The sequence below is a fragment of the Sorex fumeus genome, unplaced genomic scaffold (assembly GCF_029834395.1).
Source record: "Sorex fumeus unplaced genomic scaffold, SorFum_2.1 ptg000098l, whole genome shotgun sequence".
NCBI lineage: Eukaryota > Metazoa > Chordata > Mammalia > Eulipotyphla > Soricidae > Sorex > Sorex fumeus.
This window is the reverse complement of record NW_026606155.1, coordinates 36,809,278-36,826,978: the sequence shown is the minus strand read 5'-3', so window position 1 is coordinate 36,826,978 and position 17,701 is coordinate 36,809,278.

The window sequence follows — 17,701 nt, the reverse complement described above, 5'->3', positions numbered from 1 at the left end:
ACTTTCAGCTTCAATGTCACGAAGGGTTCTACCTATGTACTTTAAAGATTCAGGTCTAATAAGATCTTTAATCCATTTTGGTCTGACTTTTGTCTTGGCATAGAAAGAGGTCTGAGTCCATTTTTTTTGCAAGTAGACCCTCAGTTTCCCCTGTACCACTTATTGAAGAGGATTTCCTTGCTCTACGTCATATTTCTTACTCCTTTATTAAAGGTTATATCATCATATAATTAAGGGTTTGTGTCAGGATATTCAACTGGATTTCATTTATATATCTGCATATCTGTCTTTATTCCAGTCCCATGCTGGAATTTTAATTCATTACTGCTGCTTTGTAGTACAGTTTGAAATTGGGGAAGGTGATGCGCCCATTTCCTTTGTCCCAAGGATTGATTTAGCTATTTGTGGAATTTTATTGTTTCATATGAATCTCAGGAATGTTTGATATATTTCTTTGAAAAAATGTCATTGGTGTGCTCATAGGGAATGCAAATGGGATTGTTTAATTTAAATATCTCTCTTTTTTAAAATATCTCTTTCTTCTCTTTCTCTACTTGCATGTAGGAAAACCGTGGATTTTTTGGGTATTGATTTTATAACCTGCCATTTTAATATACAAATATATTGTTTATAGGATTTTTTTGTCTTTAGGACTTTCTAAGTATAATTTCATGTCACCTGCAAATAGTAAAAACTTGACTCCTTCCTTTCCTATTTGGATGCCCTTGATATCTTTTACTTGCCTAACTCCTGTGGAATACTTCCAGTATTATATGGAATATAAGTGGTAAAAGTGGGTATCCTTGTCTTGTGCCTGATCTTAGAAGAAAGGCTTTTAGTTTGTCCCCATTGAGAATAATGCTTGCTCTGGGCTTATGGTAAATGGCTTTGATTATATTGAAGAAAGTTCCTTCAATTCCCATTCTGTTGAGAGCTTTTTTTTTTTTTTATCATGAATGGGTAATGGATCTTGTCAAATGTTTCTTGTATCTATTGATATGATTATATGGCTTTTAATTTTTCTTTTATTGATATGGTGTATCATGTTGATTGACTTTTGAATGTTAAACCATCCTTGCATCCCTGGAATAAATCCTACTTGGTCATGGCGTATGTTCTTTTTGAGTTGTTGAATTCTATTCACTAGTATTTTGTTGAAGATCTTTGAATCCATTTTCATCAAGTATAGGTTGTAACTCTTTCTCTTTTTTGTGGTGTTTCTGTCTGATTTTTATGCCAGGTTGACATTTGCTTTATAGAAACTGAGAAGGTCTATTTCTTGAATTTCCTGGAAAATCTAGAAAAGGATTGGAAGTACATCCTCTATACAGGTTTGAAAGCATTCACTAGTGAATTCTTCTAGACCTGAGCTTTTAGTTTTTGGAGGACTTCTGATTACCATTTCAATTTTATCTATAATGGTAGGTCTGTTCAGGTATTCCAAATCTTCTTAGGTCAGCCTTAGGAGGTTATAAGAACACAGGGATTTATTAATTTCTTCCAGATTTTCTTGATTCATGGCATAAAGATTCTCAAAGTAATTTCGGATGGTCCATTGAATTTCTATAGTGTCTGTTGTGGTATCCCTTCTTTCACTGATGGTTTGATTTTTTAGAATTTTCTCTCTCTCTCTTTGTGAGTCTTGCTAGAGGTTTATTGATCTTGTTTATTTTCTCAAGGATTTGATCTTTTGGATTGTTTTTTGGGATTCCAGTTCATTAAGTTCAGCTCTAAGTTTTATTATTTTCTTTCTCCTGCTGGTTTAGGCTCCATAATTGGTTTCTTTCCAAGATCTTAAGCTGTTAAGTAACATAATTTATGTGGGCCCTTTCCTTTTTATTGATGAATGCTTGCAAAGCTATAAAATTTCCTCCTAACAAAGAATTTTTCGTGTCCCACTAGTTCTGGTAGCTTATGTCTTCATTCTTGTTTGATTTCAGGACTCTTTTGATTTCTTCTCTGACCCACTGGTTGTTCATTAGTGAGCTATTTAATTTCCAGGTGTTTGATGTGATTTTCTGTTTTTGTGTATATTAACTTCTTTTTTCAGTGCATCATGGTCTTAGAAGATAGTTGACACAACTTCTATCTATCTTCTTGATTGTATGGATGTTTGTTTTTTTTCCTTTTGGGGAGGTCACAGCCAGTGATGCTTAAGGGTTACTCCTGTCTCCATACTCAGGAATTTCTCCTGGCGGTGCTTGGGGGACCATATGGGATGCCAGGGATTAAACCTGGGTTGGACACTTGCAAAGCAATTTCCCTATCCACTGTACCATGGCACCAGTCCCTGAATGCATGTTTTGTGGCCCAGCATCTGTTCTATCTTGGAGAATGTTTTCCATGTGCACTGGAGAAGAAAAATATTCAGCTTTGGGGGATGAAAAGCCCTGTATATATCAATTGGGCCTCTATATTCCATTTCTTCTTTCAAAGCTGTATTTCCTTGCAGTGTCTTGTCTCACTGATCTATCAAGAGGTTAGAAAATGGTGTTGAAGTCTCCAACTACTCTTGTGTTTCATTCAATGTCCTCTTTGAAGTCTAATAGCAGTTGTTTTAAGTATTTTACTGATTCCTCATTGGGTTCATATATGTTTAGGAATGTAATTTATTCCTAATGTGTTTGGAGTAGCTAGGTTACTCTTGTGAAAGTTCAGTATAAGAGGCCAAGGTGTGAATCTTATGGGATATGGAGGGCTAGATTAACTGGCAGTTGCAAAAGTTTCTTCCCACAGGATTGATAACATGGAGGGGGCCAAACACTCATGAGTCTAGACTTTTTATCTCAACATCAGGGTTTCTCATGCCAACACCCATCTTCACCAACTAATCTACTGAGTGTCACTTGCTTTTCTCTGTGAAATACCTATGGAGAAGAGTGCACTTATGTGTGTAGACATTGACATTCTGGTTTAGATGTCTATCTCTAAGCCTAATCTCATTGCTGACAAAATTTAGTTATTGTACCTGCAAGGCTGAGGGCCAGACCTTGGCCCTGTGTGGATCAGCACAACAGCACATGCATAGGATTCACAATGAGGCTGTCAACCAAGGTTGTCTCTGGCTCACAGGATGGCGTGGCTTTCAAATAAAAATTCTTCACTTCTATCATCTACATCATTCATGTATCTGTTTCTGTTCCCAAGTTTGGTGGTTTCTGTCTGTATTTCTTGTTGATTTTATTGTTTTCTTATTACTCCACCTGTTTCACCTTTGATTACTTCACCTTCACTCCTAAATCTAAAATTAACCTTTATTACTCTTATTTTTTTTATGCAAGCTTCACTTCCTTTACTTTCTCCTTTTATAGTATCTGGAAACTTCTGTACCTTTATTCTGGCAGATGTTATTGACTCAGTTGTTCATTTGTATTAACTGGGCTAGCTGTATAAGCTTCTTCTTGCATTGATGCAAGTTAGACCATTCACATCAATATGCTTTGGTTTTGTTATTACAAAGTTTGTATGAAATTATATATTTTAAAGGAATGAAGAGCGAGAAACTTTTTCTTTTAAGATACCTAAATACATTTTTCTGAACATTACCCTATCTTTTGGATTTATTTATCAATCAGTTGATCTGCTTACCCATTCATCATCTATCCATTTATCTACCTATCATTATTCAATTTTCAATCTTCTATATTTCTTTAGCGGTCTTATAACTTTCCTGTCTTTATTTGTTTGTTTGTTTGTGTGCCACACCTGACACTGATCAAGGTTTTTTTCTTGGCTCAGCACTCAATATTTACTCCTGGCGGTGCTCAGGAGATCATGTGAGATGTCAGGAATAAAACACAGGTCGGCCACAAGCAAAGCAAATACCCTACCTGCTATACTATCACTATAATTCTTGCCCCTTTTCCTATCTTTATTTATAAAGCATAGCCCCACACCCCCTTTCTATATATATATTTTTTTCTCTTATGTAGTATTATAAGTACAAATTAAAAAATCAGGTATATTTTTACTTGCCCTTTAATTGTTAAAATATCAAAATCGTTTTGTTATCCTGAGCACAAATGGCTTGTTTTCTTTGTTGTTTTGAAGAACCAAATCATTGTCCTTGATCTGCTAGACAGAATTACCACAAAATTATTCATGTGGAACTAGTCTTTTTTCCCTGAAATATATTTTAAAAGAAACTATAAGTTATGTTGATAATTTGATGCCCTCTATTTTTTGGTATTTAAATATTTTTACAATGGTACTCTTTGTTTCAATGTTAAATAATGTTACAATGACACCATCAATTACAAATGACACCCTTGAATTCATCCCAATTCCATTAATAACCCGAGTTCCTACTTTAAACTCATTCTAGGGAGTTACTCTCTGCAATGTTGAGTGATTTCACACCACAGATCTTCCCCAAAAAACATCTCTAATGCCTTCCTTCTCGCACAGGCTTAGCTTTTCTTATCTTCTGCTGAAGTCTTAATGGAGACATAATCAGTAGTCTTGCTTGTGCCGCTTGGTTTCACTCTGTGGACTACCCCACCTTGCTTTGTTCCTTCCCTCCCTTATCCTGACTCAGTTATTAACTTTATCCAGTCTCTCTCCTTCAGACTTCCCACCTGCTGCTAACTGTGGATGCATTCCAGATCCCTGGGGGAATAAGGAGGAAAGAAGCAACATCTAGCCCATCTAAGCTTTCCCAGTACTTTTCTTCTACAATTTCCTTTAAAATTTCCACTTCTACAATTGTCTTTAAAACTTTTCCTTTCAGGTGGTTAGTCTTTTGTTCAAAACATACTTACACTAGGGCTCTCTCCCTTACCCTCTTAGCTGGTATTAACGACGTTGTTAGCTATTAGCTGGTGTTGATCACTATTTTGAGTTATTACATTATCTGCTGTTAATTATGATCTACCCCTTTCCTTTAGGAGACTAGCTCCTGCCTCCTGACTTTCTTACATCTGTATAAAAAGTATCCTTTGGGTAATCACTGTCATCATCACTGTCATCCCATTGTTCATCGATTTACTTGAGCGGGTGCCAGTAATGTCTCCATTCATCCAAGCCCTGAGATTTTAGCAGCCTCTCCTTCTCGTCTTTCCCAGCGCTGCCGTATTGGAGACTTTCTGGGTCAGGGGGATAAGGCCTGTTATTGTTACTATTTTTGGCATATTGAATAAGCCATGGGTAGCTTGCCAGGCTCTGCTGTGCAGGCAGGATACTCTCGGTAGCTTGCCGGGCTCTCTGAGATATTTCCCTCTATGATTTGTTTCCTGCTGTCTGAACCCCATCAAATATGGTATGGTAATTATGGAAAATGGGTAGGAAGTGTTTTCTGACATTTTTGCGGCTGCACGGTCCAGGAATATGTTCACTCATATGTGAGGCTCGGCCTGAGCATGTGGAAAGTGACCTGGAGCATGGTGGCGGTTGGATAGTGGTCGGCTGCTGGAACTGGGTTCCTTGGGGTGGGGAGGGCTCTCACCCGCCCCCCTCTGGGGTGCCCCGAATTAAAACAGCCTGGTGCAGAGTCTGATGGCATGGCCGTGGGGGCCTCATTTTATGCTCCCTTGCAGGAAAAGCAGCTGTGAGTTGTATTACCTTCGGGTAATACACTTACCTAATGTGCAAGTAGATTCCAGGTCTTCCTAGTGTAATAGTCTATTTAGGGCCATCCACATTGCTAGAATTTCACATTCCTTTAAAATGAATGCAGTCAAATTTAATTATTATAAAGATAAAGTATGTTTTTTTTTACTATCTCTGATATTCCATAAAGTGTTTTTAAAAGATAGAAATAAAGTAGTTTGAAATTATAATAAAAGATTAACACCAGGTTAAAAATATTTAAATAGAAATTCCATTTGATTAAACAGATTGGGATTCTATGTTTTGGTTAGATTAAGGAAGATGAATGATCTTTTCTACATTTTATTTTTACAAGATAACATTTTACTTTTATATTTATGGGAATGCTTTGGGAGGGGGGCTGTACACTCAGCAGTGCTCAGGGATTACTGCTTTCTCTGACCTTAGAGATCATGGCTGGTGGATCTTAGGGGACCATATGTGGTGTCAGAGATCTAACCAAAGTCTGTCAATGCAAGGCAAGTGACTTGAGCCCTCTATTATCTCTCCAGTTCATCACAAAACACGTTTTAAATTTATTTTTTTGAGGCAACAATGGTTTATGAAGTTTCAAAAGTTTATGTATTTTAGGAGTACAATGTTCCCATACCATACCTATCAAGCAAGAACATTCCTATACCATAGTCCACTGGACCCTTTAAGTCCACTTCCACCTCTTGGTCACCTCAATTATGTGATCAAAGTTTGTGCTTTCTTGTTCTTGTTGGACAATGGCTCTCCCCCCGCTTTATTTCTTTATGCACCACCTATGAGTGTGTTATCTGATGTTTGCCTTTCTCCTCCTAACTTGTTTTGCTTAGCATAACAACCTCAAGTTCCACTCATGTTGAAACAAAGAGTAAGATTTCATCTTTTTATTGCTGAGAAGTAGTATTCCATTGTGTCTATACCACAACCTCTGTATCCACTCATCTGTCCTTGGGCACTTGGGTTGTGTCCAAATCTTGGCTATTGTAATACAATGAATATAAATGTTCATGTATCGCTTTGGATTTGTGTTTTTGTGACTTTGGATATATTCTTAGGTATGGAATTGCTGGATCATATGGTATTTTTGTTTTTATTTTTTGCAAGTCTTCATACTGTTTCCTATGAGAGCTGGACCAATTTACAAGCTGACCAACAGCGTATGAGTTTCTTTTTCTCCACACTGCTGCCAGCACATTTTGCTTCTAGACTTGTTGTAGCCCATTCTCATAGGTATGAGGTAATATCTCATTGTCATTTTGATTTGAATTTATCATGGAAATTTTTAAGGAGAAATATAAAAATATTTTTCAATTGTATTTATTTCTAGTGAAAGCTTTGTGACCTTTACTCTTTCTAATGTGAATTCATATTGACCCAGTCTGCCCATCTCCACACCCAAACACTGGCAAACCATCTCAGGATGAATATGTAAAATTCTTTCACAAAAGAAAGGAACCATAGCTGTAAATGCATCATGTCACCAGTTTAATACACCCCAGGGAAAGAAACAAATGGAGAGTATTTTATGTGTTTCCTAAAGAAGGGGTATATGTGGAATGTACAATTGGGAGTCCTGAGAGTCCTTTTTTCCTGGGAGTTGAGAAGTGCTTCAGTCAACTGTGTTGACAACAAAGGCATGATCAATAGGGTGTTTTATTAATTTATTGTAGGTTGCATTAGTTTTGCCTCTGGACATTTCTGTGTGCAATTGGGACCTTTGCCCAAAAATCCAGAATCCCTTAATCTCTTCTTTCCTCATTAAACTCACAGCGTTGGTTAGTCACAATCTTGGCTGTGCTCTCCTCTCCCAAGTTTTGTCTCAGCACCATGTGGCTTTTGACAAAGTCAGACCACAGCTCCAGTCTAAAAAGATTAACATTACCAAAAGCCCAGTCCACCAAGGAAACAACCTGATGTGTTCCTATAGTTGATAGAGATGGTTTGAGGAAGAGTTTAGGAAGTCACTACAGGGAGGGATGGCCAATCTACGTGAAATAGAAGGGTGTAAAGAGAGAGGGGGTTTTAAGCAGACAAGGAATAGCTAATTCTAGGCAATGTTTTTCATGTTAAAATAAAGAAACAAGCCATCAACTTTGTTCACATTCACTTCTTTATAAGGATAAGAAATTTTCACCTGGTTTTAGAGAAATGAGAGTCCAAAATCTGGTTTCAATTAGCATATATTTTAGTTTATACAATGAGGTTTTCCATATTGTTTCCATATCTTATATGAGATGTTTAGGACATAACCAAATCATGTATGTCACTGTGGGAATGTGAATGTTGGCATCCTCAAGGCTTCGGTGGGGGGTAGTTGTGCTTTCTCTGCCCTATGCTCTAGACCTCACCAATTGCATGCTATTTTTGCCCTGCAATCTACTTCCAAACAAGTTTGATGAACATATGACATTAAGGAAAAGGGGGAGAAGAGTAAACAGATGAAACTAATATCTCCCCTCCTACCATATTGGTTTACTCAATTCTAATAGACCTAAAGCAAGTTCCAAACCTCCCACTAAGATCCACAACGAATTGTGAATCCTGAACAAAGATGAATCTAATGTCAACTAAAAGCCAAGAAATCCACAGTGCACCCTGTTCTTGTATCCTAAGGATGAAGAGAAAAATATCACGTTCATCTCTAACCAGAGTAGGGTTTTATAAACTAGCAGAAGATTTCAACTTATGTAAATAGAAGATTCATAGAGGACAGAGAAACTCAGCAGAGAATAGAGCTTTTAATTTTTAAATCCAATAATAAATGTAAAATCAAGAAACAAAAGTATGACATAAAACTTATTTTTATTATGGAAAATTCTTAACAATTAAAAATAGAAATGCCACATGATCCAGCAATTCCATTCCAAAGAATATATCCAAATTACACAAAACACTAATTAAAACATTAAAATAATTTTAAAAATAAAAGAAAAATATTTTTAGAAATGTCATAACCAAATTGCTTTCAAATAAGCTGAGGAGTAGAACTCAATTATTTATGGTGCTCTTTCAGAGGCATAGAAGCTAATAAGCAGTGGTATTGTATTTACCAAGGTCATTGGCATCTGCTCCAGGAGTACAAATACTCTATTCAGTAAAGACATTTGAACTCCCATGTTCGTTGCAGCACTATTTGCAATAACCAAATCTGGAAACAACCCAAGTATCCGAGAACAGATGGCAACATAAAGAAACTCTGGTATTATACAAATAATGGAATACTACTTGACTATAAGGAAATATTAAGTCATGCAATTTTCTGCTATATGGATGATCTAGAGAGTATCATGCTGAGTGAAGTAAGTCAGAAGGAAAGGGGCAGAACAGAATGGTCTCTCATTGTGGGGTAGAAAGAAATATAGTAAGGGAATAAAAAATGGCCAAAGGCAACAGAACTTAAATTCAGGTCCATAGAACTGAATTTACCATGTGGTTGTGTGTGAGTGAGTGAGTGTGTGTGTGTGTGTGTGTGTGTGTGTGTGTGTGTAGGTTGATAGGGAAACATGATGGTAGAGGGTGTTGTATATTGTATACGTGAAATGGTATCATAACATTTGTTTTTAAAAGTCAAGCCTCGTGGACTGGGGAGATAACTCGATAACTCAAAGGGCTGAGAGTCTACCCTGATTTTCATGCAGAACGCCTGGTTCAATCTCTGGCACCCTTGTTCCCCTGAGTGTTGCTCAGAGGAACCTCTAAGCACAGAGTTGGGAGTATCTCCTGCATACCACTGGATATGGCCCCTCCCAAACAAAAACCAGATAAACTCAAGCCACAAATCTAGAATAACCTTCAAGATAAATGTACATATGATTCTTTCTTTGTTCAAATATTTCTGTGGTTCCCTAATACTTAAGCAAAGCAATTTTTGAATGAGACATAATCTAGAAGTTTATTCCTTATTTTTTTTTCTGTTTTTCTTCTGGAAGACTTGACTGGCAGAGAAGAAAATTGCCTGAACTTCTGAAAACTCTGATATACTGCCCTAAGTATTCCCACTAGACATTCTAAAGTGATAAAATTTCTTTGGTTCAGTCTATACAACATCTAAGATAAGTTAAATAGGAAAACAGTGCTTTATGTTGTCAGACCTGCTATTGAGCAAGCTGTACTTCTAAAGCTTGAGTTCTCTTGGTCTACTCCCCAACAGCTTCAGACTGAGAGAAAGGGCACTTAACAGGACAAAGTTCAAATGTGTAAGCTTGAAATATGGTGGAGTTATAAATCCATTTTGCTGACCTTTGACTGCCTCTTATGACCTCTTCTCTTCATATCCCCATTACCAACCTAAGTTATTGCCCACCTGACTTAGTTCTGTTCTTCCTGGCTTTGCTCCTCTCCATGAATTTGTGCATAACCACTGTGCTGCCTTAAATGCCTTTCCACTCCTTTTCTGTTTGACAAATTCCAAGTTACCCTAAGAGATGCAGACTCCCAGAGGAGAGAGAATATTTAAACCCTTTCCAGAATCCTCAGGCTGAGCTAAACACTTCCTTTTGTGCAATCCCATTGCGCCTTCTTCATGTCTGTAGAATCACTTAGCAGGCTGCCCTAATGATTTGTTTACACAGCCACCTTCTCTGCTGAATAGAAAGCTCTTGTGAGCCAGGGAATTTGTGCCTTTATGTCTCCGGTTTCCAGCCAGTGCCCAAGTACATTGGGGCCAAGGTAAGAGTGAACATTTATTGAGACCCTAGTTTCGAGATATTGTTTTCTTTAGGCAAGTTAAATATACTATGTAATTTATCCTGGAATTCCTCTTATGTATTATCTCCATTCTACACATAAGAAAACTCAGACACAGAATGAAAAGTAACTTGTGTAAAGTCGCATACAAAGAACTAAACTGGAATTGGGAGCAAGGTTGTCTGACTCCAGGGGTTACACTCTGAACAGTATTTCTGTTGCTCAGAATAATGATCTGATGAATCAGTTTAATTCATTCCAGAAATGTTAGCAGCATATATTTTCCACCCCAAAATGGAGGCTGAAGTTTAATTATTAAGGAAGGAATGCTGGCATGTAGCACTTCTCATCGGTTATCTCTAACCACTATCAGGGAAATTGGCTCCATCCGGCACTAAACCACAGATGAGAAAAGGCATTGGTAAGAAAGTATGGGTGGCTCCTTTGGCTCCTCTGTAGGACTCTGGGGGCACACCTGCGTGCATTTTCTGTCTTTTAGAGGACATCTGAGGGACTGAAGAATGCATATTCTCCCAGAGCTCTGAAATCACCTTTGAAATCTGCTAGTTTGAAATCTGCTAACCTCCATTTTTCCCCTATGAATCTAATCTGGACTCTGACAATAATAACTGGGCTCAGAGGACCATTGAGATCAGAATTACACTATCGGCCATAACTCACCTTGACCCCAAAAAGTGAATTATCCCAAGACGAAACATCAAAGTCTGGTTAGCTCTGCTTAAGACCCTCTTTCACTATTGTGTTAAAACCGGACAGCCTCTGGGAAAGTGTAGTGGAGCAGTGTTTCTGGACTCATGTCCTCTTAAAAAGCAGCAGAATGTTGAACTGATTTAGTAATCACAAATAAAATAAAATAAAGGCCCTCCCGTTGATCGTCGATTTGCTCGAGCGGGCCCAGTATTGTCTCCATTGGAGACTTTGTTGTTACTGTGTCTGGCATATCAAATACTCTCGGTAGCTTGCCGGGCTCTCCAAGAGGGGCTGAGGAATCGAACTCGGGTCGGCCATGTTGGCCGCTTGTAAGGTGAACGCCCTACCCGCTGTGCTAAGAAACTGCTTTTGCTGAGTTATAATTACTGATGTTAATAAAGGAAAACTATATTATAGGCAACCAAAGAGCATTTATTATTTTGACTCTGGAATAGTTATTTTTTAATAAAAGATAATTTATTTATAAAAGATAAATACATAAATAATTATATATATTTATATATGAATATATTTACATGTGTTATTTTAAAAGAGTAATAGTTACTTATAAAAATCTTTTTTCAAAATTTTATTTTATATAAGCACTATGAATTACAAATTATTTATAATTGGGGTTTTGACATACAACACTCCATCACCGTTGTCAACTTCCCTTCACCAGTCTTCTATTCTTCATCTTTCCCCCTGTCCCAGCCTGCCATCTTTTTTGTTGTTGTTGTGGTTAAATTTTATTTTCAAAAAGTTGTTCACAATAATTTATTACATTCAATATTTCAACACCAATCCCACCACCATTACACCTCCCAGCACCATTATTTCTAATTTTCCCACCTCTATCATTTCTTAACAACATCTATGTGCCTGAGTCCCTTTGACCCATGCTCCTGATACTTCTCATCTATATTTATTTCTCTGTTTCACTGGGCTCAGAGGACCACTGGGATCAGAATTACACTATCGGCTATAACTCACAATACTTAACTTACATAACTCACAATATTAATACTTCACTCTATTTCTTTCCTTCACTCTATTACTTTCACTTCACTCTATTTCCACCCTGGGGCCACGATTGAGCTATATACCCACTTTGAACCATAGCATTTCCTTATGCAGTTACTCTAAATATCATATATAAGTGATATCATCCCATGTTTGTCCTTTTCCTGGATTACTTAATTTAACATGGCATCTTCCAGTTCTGTCCATGTTGTAGCAAAATGCATGATTTCATCATTCCTCCAGCTGCATAGTATCCGATTGTGTATATATATATATATATATATATATATATATATATATATATATCACATCCTCATGATCCACTGATCTGTTGTTGGACATTTAGGTTGATTCCAAATCTTATCTATTGTTCTGAGTGCTACAATGCTAGTCATGAGCATATGTTCTTTTGAATGAAAGTTTTCTGTCCCAGGGTAGAGATCCCAAGAATATTGCTGTGAAAAAAAATGTATTTGACTCTGGAATAGTTAAGATTTTGACTTCAAAGAAAGGACACATGAGATCATTATAGGTAAGGGGAGTAGCACTGTAGCACTGTCCTCCTGTTGTTCATAGATTTGTTCGAGTGGGCCCAGTAACATCTCCATTGTGAGACTTCTTGTTACTGTTTTTGGCATACAAAATACGTTATGAGTAGCTTGTCAGGCTTTGTTGGGCGAGTGAGATATTCTCGGTAGCTTGCCAGACCCTCGAACTTGGGTCTGCCGGGTCAGCCGAGTGCAAGGCAAACACCCTACCCGCGTTGCTATCACTCCAGTCCAAGGGGGTAAACTGAATTAAATTTTCTGGAAAGCATTTTGAAATAAATTTGATTAACTTTAAAATCTTAGATACTCTTCAGTCCTGCAGTTCTATTTCTAGGAATTTATTTTAAGAAAATAACAATCACGATCACGACCATCCTGTTGTTTGTTGATTGCCTCAAACAGATCCCAGTAACATCTCCTTTGTCCTAGCCCTGAGATTTTTTTAAAAGGTGCCATATTCAAGGCTCTTTCAGGGTTAGGAGAATGAGCCCCATCATTGTTACTGGTATTTGTCTTATTAGGTATGCCACGGGGAGTTTGCCAGACTCTGCTGTGTGGGCAGGTTACATTCAATAGCCTGCCAGTTTGTCCAAAGTAAAAATGAGATTCGCGGCTGCGCGCGTTTCTGAGAGCTGGGTTTTATAGTCTCTGGGTCTTGGCCGTTGATGGGATTAAATGGCGCCAGTTGGTGGGTGTGACCCCTGCCTACTGGAATATGGAGGATCTGGGTGGAGGATGCTCAGCCCTGATTCAAGCAGGCTTGGAGATCTCAGCCCCAGGACCCGCATGCCTTTGTTCCTCTGCTGGTACCTTCATGCGTGTGGAGAGTGGTCTCAGAATGGTGGTGGCTGGTTCTGGAGGTCTTCAGCTGCCAGAGCCGCTGCCTGAGCCCTGGTCGGGGCGGGGAGGGAACTCAACCCGCTCCCCTCCAAGAAGCCCTGGTGAGGACAGCCAGTAACTTCTCCATTGTGAGACTTATTGTTACTGTTTTTTGGCATATCAAATACACCACCAGGAGCTTGCCAGGCTCTGCCGTATGGGTGGGATAATCTCGGTAGCTTGCTGGGCTCTCCAAGAGGGATGGAGGAATAGAACCCAGATCATCCACATATAAGGCAAACACCCTACCCACTGTGCAATCGCTCCACACATACATATGTAAGTGCTGAAAAAAAATTCTTCTAAGATTGCCGATGCTGGGCCCATATTGGCCGGAAAAAAAATGGACAAATGCATTTAGATGCTTTAGCATCATCAGTAATAAAAGGAGATCTAAAATCTTCAAGGAGGATCTAGTAAAGGAAAAATAGTAATAAATCAAGAAATGCAAAGCAGGATTAGAGGCAGGATCTTAGGATCCTTAGAAAGAAATAGGTAGGAAGGAGGCATTTCAGAGACTTCTGAAGTAATCACCAGTAAATGCTGCATGTATCTTCCAAAAATGAAGATGGGACACAGATGAATCTCGGACCTGAGCAACTTGCGGCAGAGATGGCCCTGGATTTTGCAAAATGCCTTCTTCGCTGGGCTGCTCCAGACAGGGGCGGGTGTTGTCCTTCCACCAGCCCTCTAAGAGCTCCATCCGTCGCCGTTTTCTAGAAGCCAGCCAAAAGCACCAGGTAGGAGTTTGCAGTGATGGCAAATCCCAAGTGTCACAGGACAGAGGAGGAATGGGCCCTCCTTACTGCACCCCCCACCCCAATGGGACACCAAGATAATGTCACATCTGCCCACTGTCTACTTAAGCTCCCCACGTGGCCACGATCCAGAGACTCACAAATGAATATTGGACCCCAGCAACTTGCTGCAACGATTTCTTCAGACCCTAACTATTAAAATCTTAGAATTCCTTAAGCACATGGCCACTCTCACGGCCATGCGACATTAAATACATAACAAGCAGTATGAAACACATTGTTTAGCACTGCATTTTTGGCATGTATGAGGGGTGGCAGGACTGGTCTTAAAATACGAAGGTAACTAAAGTGGATAAAGAATATTTTGCAAAGTGTCTGCTATACAGGCAGGGGGAGGTGTGGAATACGGAGGGGGTGGAATCGGGATTTTGGTGGTGGAAAGCGTGCACTGGTGAAGAGATGGGTGTTTGATGACCATATGATCAAAGTTCAAATGTGAGATTTTTGTTACTGTACAGTGAATTAAAAATTTTTTTTAAATGAAGATAATTTTTTTATTCCTCTTACTCTGTAATCAAAAGGCTTGGACTTTTTATATTTTTGTTTTTTAATTCTTCCAACTAGCAAAGATTTCCCACCTAAATTCATGCTGGGTCTTCCAGAGTAAATTAATTAAGATTCTGACTTTAGCCCAAGGACAGAGGAGAGATAAATCACTATCTGCTTCGGGGTTTTTAAAAACAACACATGCATTGGGAATGGACAGAGGTGACATTAGCATGGCCTTAGCAAGACCAAGATATTTCTGCCTCTAGGTCATATAATTGTAGGAAATTTATGAATTTCCCTAAATCTCAGAACCATGGTAGCAACAGCATTGACATAACTTGTTAAGTGTTTGGGGAAACCAAATAAATCTGCATGTGAATTGAGTTTAGATGGTATTTGATATGTGCATAACAATAAAATTTCTTATTATATTTAGGGCCTCATCTAATGGGCTCATGGTTTACTCCTGACTCTGTGCTCAGGGATAACTCCGAGAGGGATTTGAGGACAATTTGCTATGCCAGAGATGGAACCCAGGTTGGCTACATTCAAGGTTATCACTTTACTTAATGTCCTATCTCTCTGACCTACAATTATAAGATTTTTTTATAGGTCACAATTTATGTAAAGAGAACTCTCCATCAAATAACTGACAAACCATCAGTAAGAGGGTCCCTTTCTCCTAACTCTAAGTTCAAGCATATGGTTTTCCTGCTTCTTCCTGCTTTTTCTTCATCCCACCAAGTTTCTAAACTTCTAAATAGCCAGTGGGTATTTCTCTCTCTACGGGAAAAGGCAAGAACCTGTTTTGGGGGACCCCCAGCGACCCCAAGCCCAGCGCGCGTCCATCCGGAGCAGTGCGCCCGGCAGCACACCGGCCCCTCCCATCCAGGTGGGTTGGAGGACCCGAGCGGAGCCCCGCCCCTGAACCCGGACGCTCGGCGGGCCGCCCAGCGAGCGCAGCCGGAGGACAGCGGGGATCCCAGGATCCTGGGAGGGAGTGGCCTGGGATTGCGTAAGGGCGTGGCCTCTAAGAAGGGGGCGTGGCCTAAAAGTGGGCGTGGCCTAAAGTGGGCGTGGCCTAAAGTGGGCGTGGCCTACTTCCGGGCGGGCGGCCGCTTACGCAGCCGCAGGTATACCACTCACTTCAATCAACTTGGACCTGCATCCTTTCATCCTTTTCATCAATTTGTTACCTAATACCAAACAAAATTCCTCACCTCTTCTACTACAATTCAACAAAATCCCACTCGCCTACTCCATTTCCAACAAAAGTTCAGTTGGAAAATAGCTATACAAGTTCAGTAGTAAATAGTAACGCCTCCAAAAGTTTCACTCAATGTCAGTTATAAAACAAAGAATAACGCCTGATTGAGAAGAAGGTCAGACTCAGAAAGGTAAAAGAGGCGCATCTACCAGCAACAAAGCGGAACGGCTCCTGGCAGCCTCTCCTCACTCAACTAGAACAGTAGCAGCGAGTGTGAAGGACCAAACCACACTGGTCACAATGGTAAAGCAACGCAAAAGCCCACCAAACTTTCTTATTCACGAGGCTAGCCCAGACGACACCAACAGTACTATAGCGTTAGACAACCTCTCTGACAAGGAATTCAGAATGGAGCTACTCAGGATGCTTAGGGAACTAAAAGAAACAATGGAAACCAATGCCAATAGAAGACAAGAGGATTTGAAGGCAGAAATGAGGAAAATGCAATCGGAAATGTCGGACCTGAAAAACCTGGTAGCCGAATTGAAAACCTCAGTGGAAGGCCTCAGCAGCAGAGTAACAGCGGCTGAGAACAGAATCAGTGAGCTCGAAGATCAAGTTCAGAGTCTTGTCAGAAAAGAGCAGAAAATGGAAAAGAGACTCACAGTTCGAGAACAGATGGCAAGAGAAGATCGTGATGAAGCCAAGAGGGGTAACATAAGAATTATTGGAGTCCCAGAGGGACGGGAAGAAAACCTTGACGAAGAAGAAACTGTCAAAGAAATCATTGCTACAGCGTTTCCAGAGCTGAAGAAAACTTGTGACCACATCCAGGAGGCCCGAAGGGTACCGGCTAGAAGAAATCCGAATAAAAATACCCCAAGACACATCCTGATCAAAATGACCAAAACTTTAGACAGAGACAAAATTCTGAAAGCAGCAAGATTGAAGAAAGAAATCTCTTACAAAGGAGCATCCTTAAAATTCACTGCTGATTTTTCTGATGAAACCCTCAGGGCCCGAAAACAGTGGTGGGACATAGTGAAAAAACTCAATGAAATAAATGCTTCTCCAAAAATACTTTACCCAGCGAGACTCTCATTCATAATAGAAGGAACAACACACAGTTTCACGGACAAACAGCAGCTCAGGAACTTCATAGACTCAAAACCATGGTTACGAGTACAACTAAATGGGCTACTTTAAGGCAAGACAGACCTCTCAAATACACCAAATTTCAACAGAACAATGGGACAAAATCCCATAACAATAATCTCTCTCAATGTCAATGGGCTAAACGCACCAATTAAGAGACATAGAGTGGCAGGATGGATTAGAAAATTGAACCCAACATTCTGCTGCCTGCAAGAAACACATCTCAATAGTCAAAGCAAACACAGACTCAGAGTCAAAGGCTGGAAAACAATCCTACAGGCAAACAGCTCCCAGAAAAAAGCTGGGGTAGCTATCCTAATATCAGACCACATCGATTTCAGAGTGAAGAAGGTCATAAGAGACAGTGAAGGTCATTTCCTATTGACCAAAGGATCTGTACAACAGGAAGAACTTACAATACTAAATGTATATGCACCTAATGAGGGACCAGCAAAGTACTTAAAACAACTACTCATAGATTTGGAAAAAGAAATCGATAGCAACACAATACTAGTGGGAGACCTCAACACCGCTTTGTCACCTCTTGATAGATCAACCAGACTCAAGCTTAGCAAGGACATACTTCATCTGAGGGAAACAATGGAAGA